Raw genomic sequence first — 12,451 nt, forward strand, 5'->3', positions numbered from 1 at the left:
CAGAACTCTGACCCATGCCAGAAGCTTTGTTCTTTCACTTATTCTGGGCGACCGCTTGCTGTTTGGTCTGTATCTGCCATTTGGTCTCCATTTGGAAGGGGAGGGCTTCCTTTAGATCCAGCTCCAGACTAAATTATAATTCCTCCTTTCCTGGATTGGACTCCCACATGAAGTCCCACATCACAGGTGCCCCTTCACTTCCTAGAAGGGAAGGAAATCACATCAGAAATGTTACAGAACCATCTTCAAAAGAAGATGAAATCGGCCGTGTGACTTTGAAGCATTGAGTTATGGTTCTATTGTTTTGTAATAGTACAAAAAAGTTACAAAACGTCCATCAAATTAGAAAATCCAAAGAAGAAAGAGCGCTTTGGTGTCAGTTGGCTGATAACCTTCAATACTAGCATATCTACCCAGTTGGCATTCTGCCCTTCTGCCCATGTGATCTTGTTCTTTGTGATAGCAAAGCATCAGAATAGCAAACGTATATAGCACTTGCAGTGTGCGTCAGGAACTGTTCGAAGCGCCTTTCCTTCATAGCTTATTTAGTCTCTACAATAAGCATATGAGGTAACTACTATTATCCCCAATTTATAGATGAGGAACGTGAAGCCCAGTGTGGCTAGGTAACTCGTTCAAGGTCACACAGCAAGTAAAAGGCAGAAGTGAGATTTGAACTTGGCTAGTCTGGTTCCAGAAACTGTGCTCTTAATCATGCCCATATAGACTCTTCCACAGCTCTGTGTCACTCAGTGTGCACATTTCTTGCTCTCCATTGGGGGTATACTCTGTTGGGTATGATAACTTCAGCTGTGATCTCTTGCTTGGTTCTCTGGGCCTCTGAGAATCACGCTACGTCTGCCCTTGGTGTTTCCCCCCCGGGGACAGCTCTTGCCTTGATAATGGAGCTCCGTAGCACCAGGGGCCTGGGTTTTTCCTTCTCCCTGCAGGGAGCCCAGTGCCGCACCTTGCAAGAACTTTGCTCCTTTGCACGTTGCTTGTTTGATAAATGCATATTGGCTGTCCACTCTGTGCTGTCACTGGCCGAAGTGCTGAGAAGTGTGGGAGCAGCACAAAGCCCACTGGGGAACTCTCTCTCTGTTCCACCCTCTACCCAACTCCATCCTTACCCAGAAGGCAAGGACAACTGAAGATCCGGGGCAGCCTTGAAAGAAAAGCCATCACACCAGGGCAGCCGAGGAGGGGTATAGGAAGGGGAGAGCAGCAGGGGATTCCAGATAATGACCCTCAGGCCTCTTCAGCCCCAGCTCTGGCTAGATACTGTGCTCCTAGAGAGTGGGCTCCCAAGCAGAATTGTTTCTGGCTCCCCCATCGTGGCCGGCACAAAGTAGATCTTGAGTAACTGCCTTTTGGTGGTGTTGGTGGTGTTGGTTTTTAATTGTATTTGGAGTGTAATTGACATAATATTTTATTAGTTTCAGGTGTCCCACATAGTGTTTTGACAATTCTATACATAATGAAACGCTCGCCAAGATGAGTGGAGTTGGCATCTGTCGCCATACAGAGTAGTATTTCCTTTTGGATGAGTGGAGCTGCACCTTGGGCATTGTTTGGTGCTGGTTACAAGGAGGAATGTTCAGGATTCCACAGGGAGACTTGGGGCTTGTGTCGCCCAGGGTCCCCAAAAGAAAATGAATTTATCCCAGGTGGTTCCAAAGAAGAGGCCTTAATGAGGGGATGGTTTCCAGAGGTGTGGGCAGGGTTAAGGGCAGAAACACGGAATGGTGAGCCCCCGAAGGCTGGAGAGACGAGGTGGACTGAGCCGTACCCCCAGGGGAGCTGTGTAAAGGGGACCACCCTGCTGGAGCTACAGTCAGGGAGGGTTAGAGCTAGACTTGTGGCCCCGAAGCAGGCAGGTGTGGGGAGGAAGCGCCCCCACATCTCTCCTCCCTCCTTCCTTCTGAACTCTGCCAGTGCTTCCCACTGGCACACCTGCCGGGAACACTGAGGGAGCCTGGCTGATGCAGTCCCCCAGGGCCAGCCTTCTGGGGCACAGAGGAGGGGAGAACAATGCAGATGTAACATGAGCGGAGCATGGTTCTTCCTGTCCCTCCTGCCCACCTTCAGCTTCTCCTCTGCAGGAGCAGCCAGAACCTGGGGCTCAGCCTGATGCGGGGCAACTGGGCTCTGGTTCTCACTCCCTCTCCCTCCGCCTCCCCCCTCTCTCTCTTTTTCTCTCTCTCTCCATTGAGAGGCCCCATTTGTCCTTGCCTGGTTCTAGGCATCCTGCACTGCTTCTCTTCTCCTTCCCAGCCCTCCACTCCCTCCTTCCAACCCACTGGAAGAACCTTAGCAGCTGGGCCAGTCCAGAGCCAGTGGTTGCTCCTGACTCCTGTTTTCCAGCGGCCAGCTCAGTGGACTGTCAACTGATTTGTTTGCTCATTCAGTAAATGCTTTGGGGGCCCCTTCTATGTGCCTGGCACTGTGCTAGGATTCAGAGATGGTTATTGCCTCTGATCATCAGTACCACCGGCTAGTGCCTGTGGCGCAGTTTGCCAACCTGGCTTCAGTCCAGTGTGTTCCAGGCAGGCTCTTCTGTTACCAGGTGAGGGGACTAGGTTTGCAGCCTGCCAGATTTTGTGTCTGTGGACAAACAGGGGGAGGGGCCTATTTCCTGGAAATTGTGTGACTTTGGACAAGTCATCTAGCATCTCTCTCTAGTCTTTCTATGTGGGTGGAAGATACACCCACCAACCCTCCCTTGCAGGAGTTACGGCTTTCCCATCCTACCAGGTCCTAATGGGGCGATCAGTCATGATGCCCTGCCTCCTACCACTGGCTCATGACCTAGACTGGCCTATCAGTGCACCCCATTCATCCTGCACAGCGATTCATCTAGATGTGGGCGTGGAACACTACGATTATCTGTGGGTTTTCCCTGACTGCTCCCCCTTCCCTCCCACCTGTCTTTCTTAGCTTTCTCCATCTCAGTGACAATTCCATCCTTCCTGTTGCTCAGAGAAGAAATCTTGGAGTCCCTCTCGACACTTCTCTTTCTGCCAGTTCACATATGACCCATCGGGAAGTCACGATGGCTCCATTTCAAAATATATCCCAAATCTTACCACTGCTTCCAGTCCAGTTGAAGCACCAGGGTCTCTCCGCTGTCTTACCGAAATAGTTTCCTAATTGGTCTCATGGTCTCAATTCATGCCTCCTGCAGTCAGCCCGCAACACAGCAGCCAGAATGAAGCTTTTAAAATGTAAGTCAGAGCCTGTCATTTCTCTGCCCCAAGCCTGTCGGTGACAACCCATTTCTCTCTCTATAAAGCCATACATAAAGCGTCCCTCCAACCCTTCAGTGACAACCCATTTTTCTCTCTCTACAAGGCCATACATGAAACGTCCCCCCCCCCCCCGCTGTGATTTCTTAGACCTGGTTATCTCTACTGTCCCCTTTCTCACTCTGCTCTTGTGATGTGGCCCCTTCCCTGTTCCTCCAACATTCCAGGCACACCCCTCCTCAGGACCTTAGCTGACATGCTCTTCCTTCTGGTACCTGCTTGCTCACTGTTCTGCCTCCTTCAGATCAAGGGCCACTTTCTCAATGAGGCCTTCTCTGCCCCTCCCTCCAGGTCAATGATGTACCACCTAGCACTGCTATCTCCCTAGCATTTTCTCTGCAATTAGCACCATATTACTGGCTATATACTTCATCTACTTATTTTGTCATTTTTTATTTCCCCCCGCCCTGCCTCCAATAGAGTATCTATTCTGCAAGGGCATGAGATTTACGTTTGTTTTGTTTATGGCTGTGCCCCTGAGCTTGACCGTAGTAGGTATGGCCTAAATCCTCGTTGAATGAACGCATGGACTTGATGTATTGGTACTGGGAGGAGGGGCTCTCCCCTGTCTGCTTGGTTGGCCCTCAGGATGCAGGCTTGGTGCAGTTCCCTCTCCCACCACATGGAGAGAGCCTCCCTGAGAGTGTGGCCCACACACAGAAAGGTCAGAGGTGAAGACGTCAAGTTCTGAAGACATGGTTTGAGTCCCTGGAACGAATCCATGTCTCCACCAGATGCAGCCCACTCCTGCCTGGGCTTCCCAGTCCCCTGGAACCTCCCTTTGGCCTGGCTGGTTTGAGATAGGGGATCACTTGCAACCGAATGAACCTGGACAAGAAATTCTGGCTTCTGGGGACTGTGCTGATTTGGCCAAGGGAGTCGACACACTTGGAAGGGGGAGCTAGCCATTAGAGGTGAGTGCTGGTATTTGTTCTGCTGGGTTCCCTCATCCCAGATTGGCTGGGCACAGTATTCCAACTCTGAGAGAATCTGAGAGCAGGGGCTGAGTTTCCCCGGCTCTGCCCTTTGCAGATCTACTGAAGGCAGACCTCCACCTGGGACACAGGGCCACATGGGACAGACTGGTAGTCCCACCTGATTCCAGCCCGTCTCAGATCACTGCAAGCAGTATCGGGAAAGGGGTGTCCTGGGCACTTGAAATAGCTTTGACCATGGTATCTGAAACTCTAGGCCAGAGTGTTGGCTCTGCCATTTACCTTGGGCAAGTCACCATGTCCCCGTGGCCTCAGTTTCCATCTGTAAAGTGAGAAGGTTGAAATAAATTACTCTTAAAGTTCCTTTCAGCGTGACCTTCAATGGGGGCAGTAGAGCATTATGGTTAAGTATGCAGGTCCTGGGGTCAGACCGCCTGAGGTCAGTTCTACTTATCTATGTATGCCTAACCTCTGAGCCTCATATTAAAATGGGAATAGGGGCACCTGGGTGGCTCAGTTTGTTGAACATCCAACTCTTGATTTTGGCTCAGGTCATGATCTCAGGGGCATGGGATCAAGCCCCGCATTGGGCTCTGCACTCCGCTCGGAGTCTGCTCGAGATTCTCTCTCCCTCTCCCTCTGCCCCTACCTCCCTCAACGCATGTGTGCACATGCTCTCTCTAAATAAATAAATAAATATGTAAATAAATAAATAAAATCTTAAAAATAAAAATAAAATGGGAATCATCATAGTACCTACATCATGGGGTGGCTATAAGAATTAAATGAGTAGAACATATAGTTCTAGGCATACACTAAGTCCTCATAAATGTTAGCTATTATATTATTATTATTATTTACTATTTTACTATTCTTGAAAATATTTTTCCTGGATCTTGGAGTGATTTCTGTGACCATCTTTAAGGTTGACCCCCTCCAAAGGTAGGGCCCTCCCCCAGGGTTTGCAGCTGCCTTGCTTGTACATGAGCAATGACCATTCTCTCCTTCTGCGGGGACCGGAGGCAGCAAAGAGTGGCCCCAAGGGCCAGGAGTCAGCTTCCCCTTCTGACTGAAGGCTGGGGCTGACATCACTCACTTAATTTGGAGAATTTCTACAGCACTTCCAGCATATTTTGCTTGGGCTGGCTTATTTACACCAACCGTATATCTTATCACTGTCATAAATTTTTATTCCTATGGACATGTCTAAACTTATGGGTTGAAATAACATAATTTACATGATGTTTAGTATGCAGATTGGGTTAATCTGTTTCTGTAAATTCACCACCAGGCCTGTGCCTCACCCTTTCCCTCCAGGACTTCAACCTGATTTGAATATTGCACTCAGTTATGAGGGGGGCGGTGCGACACGCTTGGGTCACAAGCCACCCCCAGGCAGCCGAGCACCCTGCAGCCCGCCTGGCACATAGCTTCCCTCAGCAGAGGGGTTCTTCCCCCTGGACTGCTCCCACAGACCCTCCATCTGAAGGTTTAGGAGCCACCAGGAACCACTTTTCTATCTTAGGCTGCATCCTGAGATAAGAATGTCAGTGCCAGTGAGAGCAGGGGGCCGTGAACCTGGGAAAAAACGGGCAGATACAGAGGAGAGAAGCTGATGCCAAGTGTTATTGGGGAGGTGACCGCTGTAGGCAAGCGGGCTCAGTCCACTGAGGCCGCTGGAGATGGTTTTGAACATGCCTCAGACTGGTCCCAGCAAAGGGGGAGGGAGCAGGGGTACTGATGCACCAACAGCCTGCTGGCCTTGGCTGAGAGCTGTTCCCAGTGCAGCTGGCCCACCCTTGTGCAGGCCAGAGAAGCCTTAGGTGAGAGTGGTAGGCACCCACGGAAAGACACTGTTGGCTTTTAGCTGAATAAAAAATAATGAGGCTCAGTGAGGGGTACAGTTTTTTTCAGTTTGGTGCTCAATAAATGCTTGTTGAATGGGTGATGTATGATTGGCCAAGTTTCTCCCATGAGCCTCTAACAGCCTTTTGGATCTCACTAATTTCCGTGGTCTAGAGAGACCACCCCCAGCAGGTGACAATGGAGTCTCTGGTCTAGAACAAGGACCCATCAAAGTGTTTGTTGTGATGCTCTTGCGACTTCTCTGACTTGGTAGAATCAGTGATTCTCACTGGCATTGCTATCTCCTGGAGACCTTCTAGGACATTCTACTACTCTATTCTCAGATTCTGCTTCAGCTGGTGTGGGGTGTGCCTGTAACATCGGTCATTGTAAAAGATCCTCAGAGGATTCTAAAGCACATCTGGAGGTTGAGAACTATTATTCTATGCTCCTGCTTTAACTGATCCCCTGGACTCAACTCTTTGTTTGCTGGGACTTAAAAAGTCAGACACAAAATTGTCAACACCCCCCTCTAAATTCTCAAGTCATAGGGAGAAATGTTTGAAAACTATCACCCATTAGAAGAAGATATTTGGCATAGTATTATATTTAATAGTTGTAATTTAGAAGCAACCAAATGGAATATTATGCAGCCAGAATAGATGATTTTGTAGATAGTATAGTAACTCAGAAAAAGGCCTAGGAAAGACAATTAAGTAAAAAAAAAGCAGAATGCCAACTTGCGTCTACATTATGAGTGGAACTATATAAAATTATGCATGCATATAAATAAAGCACCATAGGGGGACCAGAGAAAAATGAAAGCAGTGGATGTGTTAGCTTAATAGGATAGTGGATGATGCTTCTTTCTGAATTATTTCTTTATTGTTGCAGTAAGTAACAGAAACAACGAAATGGCCGTGTTGCTCCAAGCACACAGCAAGATCCCCTGCCTCTCTGGAAGAGTTCCTTAGGCTTTTTTTTTTTTTTTTCTTTTACCATCTCTGTGACACTGGGATCAACCTCTGCACTTGTTGGAGAACTTCTTTGCCTATTAAGTGCCTGATGTATGCCAGCACAATGCTACTACAATGACTGATATACATCAGTCATTGCTCTGCAGGTGCTCACTGTAAAGAGGGAGAAATTGACATAAGAACAAACATTCCAATAATTGCAAGACAATGACATGAGCATGATAATGGGGGTATGAACAAAGTTCTGTGTAAGCTCAGATAAATTTGCTTCAAGGGAATCTGGAAAGGTAGAAAAGAGGAAATGACATTTGATCTTGGTCTTGAAGTGTAAGTAGGAGTTTGCCGGGTAGAAAGTGGATGGGTATAGTGTGGGGTGGGGAGGAACAGGCATTCCAAACAGAACGTATAAGGGCAAAGACTTATAAAAGCATGGAATGTTTAGCAAATGCAAATAGTTAGGCTTAAGATGGAACACATTCATTTATCAATTTATTCAACAAGTAATTCTTGAGTATTTTTTTGTGTCTCAAACACTGGGCTAGATATTGGGGAGACCAAGATTATCAACTTTGGCTCTGCCTCAAATACTGATCATAATAACAGCAGATATTTTTTAAATGCTTAATATGCATTAACTTAGGTATTCCTCCTAACAGTTTTATGAGTGGGCACCACTCTTATTTCCTTTACAAATGATGAAATTGAAACTGAGAGAGTTTCAAGGACTTGTTCATGGCCGCACATTTATCACACAGTGGAGCTACTGGTGCTTACAGTCTAGCAGAAGAAACAAAGAGGCATGATTACAGAGCGGGGTGATAAATCTAAGATGGAAGTAGGGGAGCTCAGAGGAGGGGCCTAGAAGCAGTCAAGGAAGACTTTTTGGAGAAGGGACTTATTGAGCCCTAGAGGATGTGTAGGCAGTAGACACAGATTGTGGAGGTGTGGGGAAGAAAGAGAGGGGCTCTATGATGACGGATGATAGAGCTGGTGGGGTTGGTTGGGGTCAGTTTATGAAAAGTCCTTGAAACCCTGCTAGGGAGCTGAGACTTCATTCTATAAGCAATGGTGAACTAACAAGCTTCTTTGTTCTCTTGTTAATCAGGAGGCTGAGTCACTTTGGGAATGATTCAGCCACACCAACCATGAACTCTCGATGACTTGGGCTAATGAGGAGAAGAATGGCGTGCATGATCTAAAAATAATGGACAACGGGAATGGTCCTCATGGTGGGTACCGGGTCACGATTTGTTGCTCTGGGGGAGGCAGCTGATTTGCTTCGTTCCTTAAAGCTCCTACTCTGGCCCATGTTAAATCTGCTTGTTCTGGAGGGCACCTGTGGCCATCACACCAGTCTCAGTATCACAGGGGGCTGGGAGAAGAAACCCCCTCTGGCTAACAGTAGCAAGATAGAGTCCTGCATATGCTGGTGGTTACCACCACCCCCATCTCTAGGACATCCATTGGATCTGGAAGGGTGGAAGTGAGTTCACTGTCCCCCCCTGCTCACCCCCCCCCCCAGGGGCTGAGATTGCTGGGATGGCTGGAGCAGAGAGAGACTTGGAGGTTTTACAAAAGCTCTGGCTTTGGAAGGAAGGGTGCTGAGTGATTAAAGCTGCAAACTGCCTGGAACCGCCAACTGAAAAAGCTATAAAATTCAGAGCGGCACAGGAAGCGTTGACCCTGAGACCACATGCCTGGAGGTGAGATTTTTTCCCACACGTTTTATTGTGTTAATGCAGAGGTATTCTGTGAGTAGAATCCAGGGGGCCATCAAGTCTATGTTCAGGTGGATGTAAAGGGATGGGTTTTGATCCTGCTCTGAGAAAGCTGCCTTGGGGCCCAGGCAGAGAGCACATTACTGCACTAGGTAGCTAAGGAAAGTTAAGAGAAAGTTCTTGGTTGAATTGAGAAAGGGACCTATAAATAACTGTAAAATCCTGACTAGCTGTGCCTCCTTCTGTGGTAGATACAGACCTGGACGCAGAGGCCCAGACCACGTGAGGTGGGGACCCAGCTCTGCCACTAACTTAGGAAGTCACCTCATCTCTCTGCACCTGTTCCCTTCACTGTGGAATGAGAGGGTCAGGCTACATGACATCTCAGCGTCCCCCAGTCTCAATTGTCTCTCACTTGGGGATGCCATTTTATGAACAGAAAATTCAAAGACTATTGATAAAGGCCACAAAAGTGCAGATTTGCTCACAACACAGAGACTTTCAGAGAGCTGGGGTGCCAAGGGAGGTTGGTTGGGGTGGCCTGCCTGGGTGCAAGGAATAAGGAGGTGTATTGTCTACGGAGGACTTTAAAGCAATAATGAAACCAAGAAGTCAGTCTGATTTTTGTGGTTGCCATGCGCTGATGATTCCAAGCAACATCACTGATAAAAGGCTCCTCCTCACCTGGGCGGACCACTCCAACCACACACCCCTCTTTGGTATGCCACTGGTTAGCTGTATAATTGTCTCGGTATTCTTTCGATTTCTCTGACTACAGAGGGAGAGAATCTCGCCAAGGTGTTAACTCTTTCGTTACTACCTCGTAGCACCAATTTGCGTCTGGTCAAGAAGAGTGATGAGTGACTCTGAATCACCCTTTTAGCAAGGAGGGTGGGCTACAGCAGTGGGCTGGAGTGGCACCAAGGAAGCAGGGACAATAAAATGGAGAGATTGGAACATGGAGTGAGGTGTGGAATGGGCTGGTGGGTGCCTTAGGAAGGCAAGTCCTGAACATGTGGCCTGTGGGCAGGGTGGGGACAGCTCCCTGAAGGCCAGGTCAGGCTGGACTTGTGGTGCCTAAGAATGGAGCCCAAGTGCATCTCAGTTTTGATTTCTCAGATCCTTGGCATTTGGGACCTTCCCTTATACCATTGGATTTTTGTCTTAAAGATTTGAATGCTACTTAGTACCTCGCAACATTTCCTTTGGTACACATCAGATAGATTTCTTAGGAATGACCTGTTCTGCATTCCTCAGGTCACACCACCCACCGTCCTTCTTTGGATTGAATTTCCTTCCCACCCTGTCCTGGTCTCTAGAACCTTCTGGGGACCTGCATATCCCGCATGATGCTTCCATTCTGCAGGGTTGGTCCCCTCAGTGCCCAGCCTTCTGCATGATGGTGTTACTTCAGGGTGTGTTCACACTTTCCAAGGAGACACTCTTGACAGCAGTAGAATAATCTGTGCATATTCTCTGGGAGCTGAATGGGCTGCTCTGGAGAGGACTGGAGGGGTCTCCCAGAAAAATAGCAGTGTGGTATCAATAGTCTTGATAGGGATGTCAAACCTAAAGGGAGAAATCCTTGCCAAATGAAATAAGATGTTGTTTCTTGGTTTTTGTTCCATTTGTTTGCCAAGTGAGAGCCCAGTTAGGAGCAATTACATTTACAACCAACCCAACCCAATCCAAACCAAGCCACGAGGACCAGGTTCTGGTTTCTCGCAGATTTGCAGTGTGCTAAACTTTGTCTTTTACACATACCGGGGACATATTCCCTCTTGCACATTTAGTTCCTAGTTGTTATCTGGCAGGAAGAGAAGAGGAAGGGTCAGCTTCGGCTGGAGTTTCTTTTCTTTCTCGCCCTTTCTTTTCTGATTCTGAAAGCCACATGCACTTACTATAGAAAGTTGAGGAAGTGAACATTCCAGATAGAAAAAACTACTTCCTGTGAATCCCATCACTGAGATGACCATTGTCAACCTGCCGCTGTAGTCTCAGAAGTTCTGTTTGTGAGGGCTTGCTCGGTCAAGTTCAGGCTTTTACTGGAGGCCCCTGCGGCACTGGTCCTCTCTGGACCCGGTGGAAAAGTTTACTGTTCTGGTCCATGCTCCGTCCCAGCCCAGAGGAAGCTGCGGTCTCTCCCTCAGCTGGTTCCCCGAAGGTCTGGCATGTGCATGTCTTACTCCTCTAGCCTCTGTGCTACAGCCTCTGGAGCTGGGTCCTTCGATTTTCTTTTGAAATGCTTTTTCTTGCTCACAGTTCGCAACCTTCACACACATACAACATTTCTTCATTTATTAACGTGAAGTCATTTCACACTCATTTTATTCCCAGATATTGATTGAAAACAGCACACACGATTATAATGTTATCGTGGATATTTACAATTTCTTCGGCCGGTTAGCAAGCAAGACCCACGTTCCAGTTTCGGGAAAAGCCCCCCTTGGAGGCAGACCCCTTTTCTCTCCCAATGGAAAGCAGAGGAGAGTTTCTCTCTTTCCCAGCCCAAGGGCCAGCAGGGGGCTGGACTAAGACACTGCTTCAGTGGCTCAGGTGCTACTCTCGCACACGCTAAGGATTCAGGAGCAGTGCAGACATTCTTATAGTGTTGCAGAGCCTTGGGGATTTGGCACTTAGGCATGTGGGTTTTGAGTATCCCTCGGTGGCATTGGCCTGTGGTGGCAGAGATGCTGTTCTGCCCAGCCAGGTCTAAGGAGTGACCTGGATCACTTCTACTGGCCATCCTGGGTTCTGGACCTGTGTTAGAGCCTGGTTCTCCAGTCTTCTGTTGATTCTGTGAGTTATGATATTCTTCTAAAATAATTCATTTTCTCTGAACAGTAGCCAGACTGCTTTTAACAAAGAACCCTAACTTAGACCATTGGATTTTTGTCTTAAAGATTTGAATGCTACTTAGTACCTTGCAACACACTAATTTGAATTTCTGTTATTTATTACCTCTGCTTCCCCAGGCCACATAAGTGGGGAAGAGAGAAAGAGGGATGGAGGGGACGAAAAGAGCATTGTAACAGTGTTCCCCCAGCTCTACTCTTAGATGTAATAGTAGGGAACCTCAATCATTCCTTCCAAGAAGGTCCACAATGTACCACAATGCTCCTAACTGCCTGGCACTCAGCCCTGCATCTCCTCCTCATCCAACCCAGAGGTTTCCCGGGGGGGGGGGGGGGCTCTTGCAAGTCTTTTTGCTTCCATCCCCCTCTGTCTGTGAGCTGCCTGACTTCCTCAAACCATATTCACTAGCCAGCTATTCAGACTGGTTCTTCTCTTTGAAGAAACGTAGCTATTTCAGCTGTTGTCCTGAGCTATAATCTGGGCCTCAGGAACGGCCATGCACTCTGGGGGGACCTCATGGGCAAGTGCCACAATCCCTTCCTGGAGCCTCAGTCTTTTCTTCTCTGTCGCTCCAGGTCTGCCCATCCCCAGGGGAATTATTTTCAAGTCTCATGATCTTCTCTCAGGTCACACCCCATACGATCTGGCAAAGTGCAGCGGAGAGAGAAGGCTGGGAGAGGTGTGATCAGGAGCCACATCTATCTGCTGTGTTGGAGCAGAAGCTGAGCAGACAGACCCATATAAGTGCTGGCAGGAAAGCCAGTCCATGTTGGGGATGATGGGCCCAGAAAGATCCTGCCTCAGGCCAGAATGGG

At 48.3% G+C, this 12,451-nt stretch overlaps 1 long non-coding RNA gene across 1 annotated transcript; it reads left to right on the forward strand.

The window, feature by feature from the left end:
• Window positions 1-4,082: 4,082 nt before the first annotated feature.
• LOC144381755 (uncharacterized) lies at window positions 4,083-8,759 on the forward strand. Its single transcript, XR_013447537.1, has 3 exons — window positions 4,083-4,219; window positions 8,168-8,291; window positions 8,585-8,759. It is a non-coding gene; the product is annotated as an uncharacterized LOC144381755 (long non-coding RNA).
• Window positions 8,760-12,451: the final 3,692 nt, after the last annotated feature.

Source organism: Halichoerus grypus, chromosome 5 (assembly GCF_964656455.1).
Source record: "Halichoerus grypus chromosome 5, mHalGry1.hap1.1, whole genome shotgun sequence".
Lineage (NCBI taxonomy): Eukaryota > Metazoa > Chordata > Mammalia > Carnivora > Phocidae > Halichoerus > Halichoerus grypus.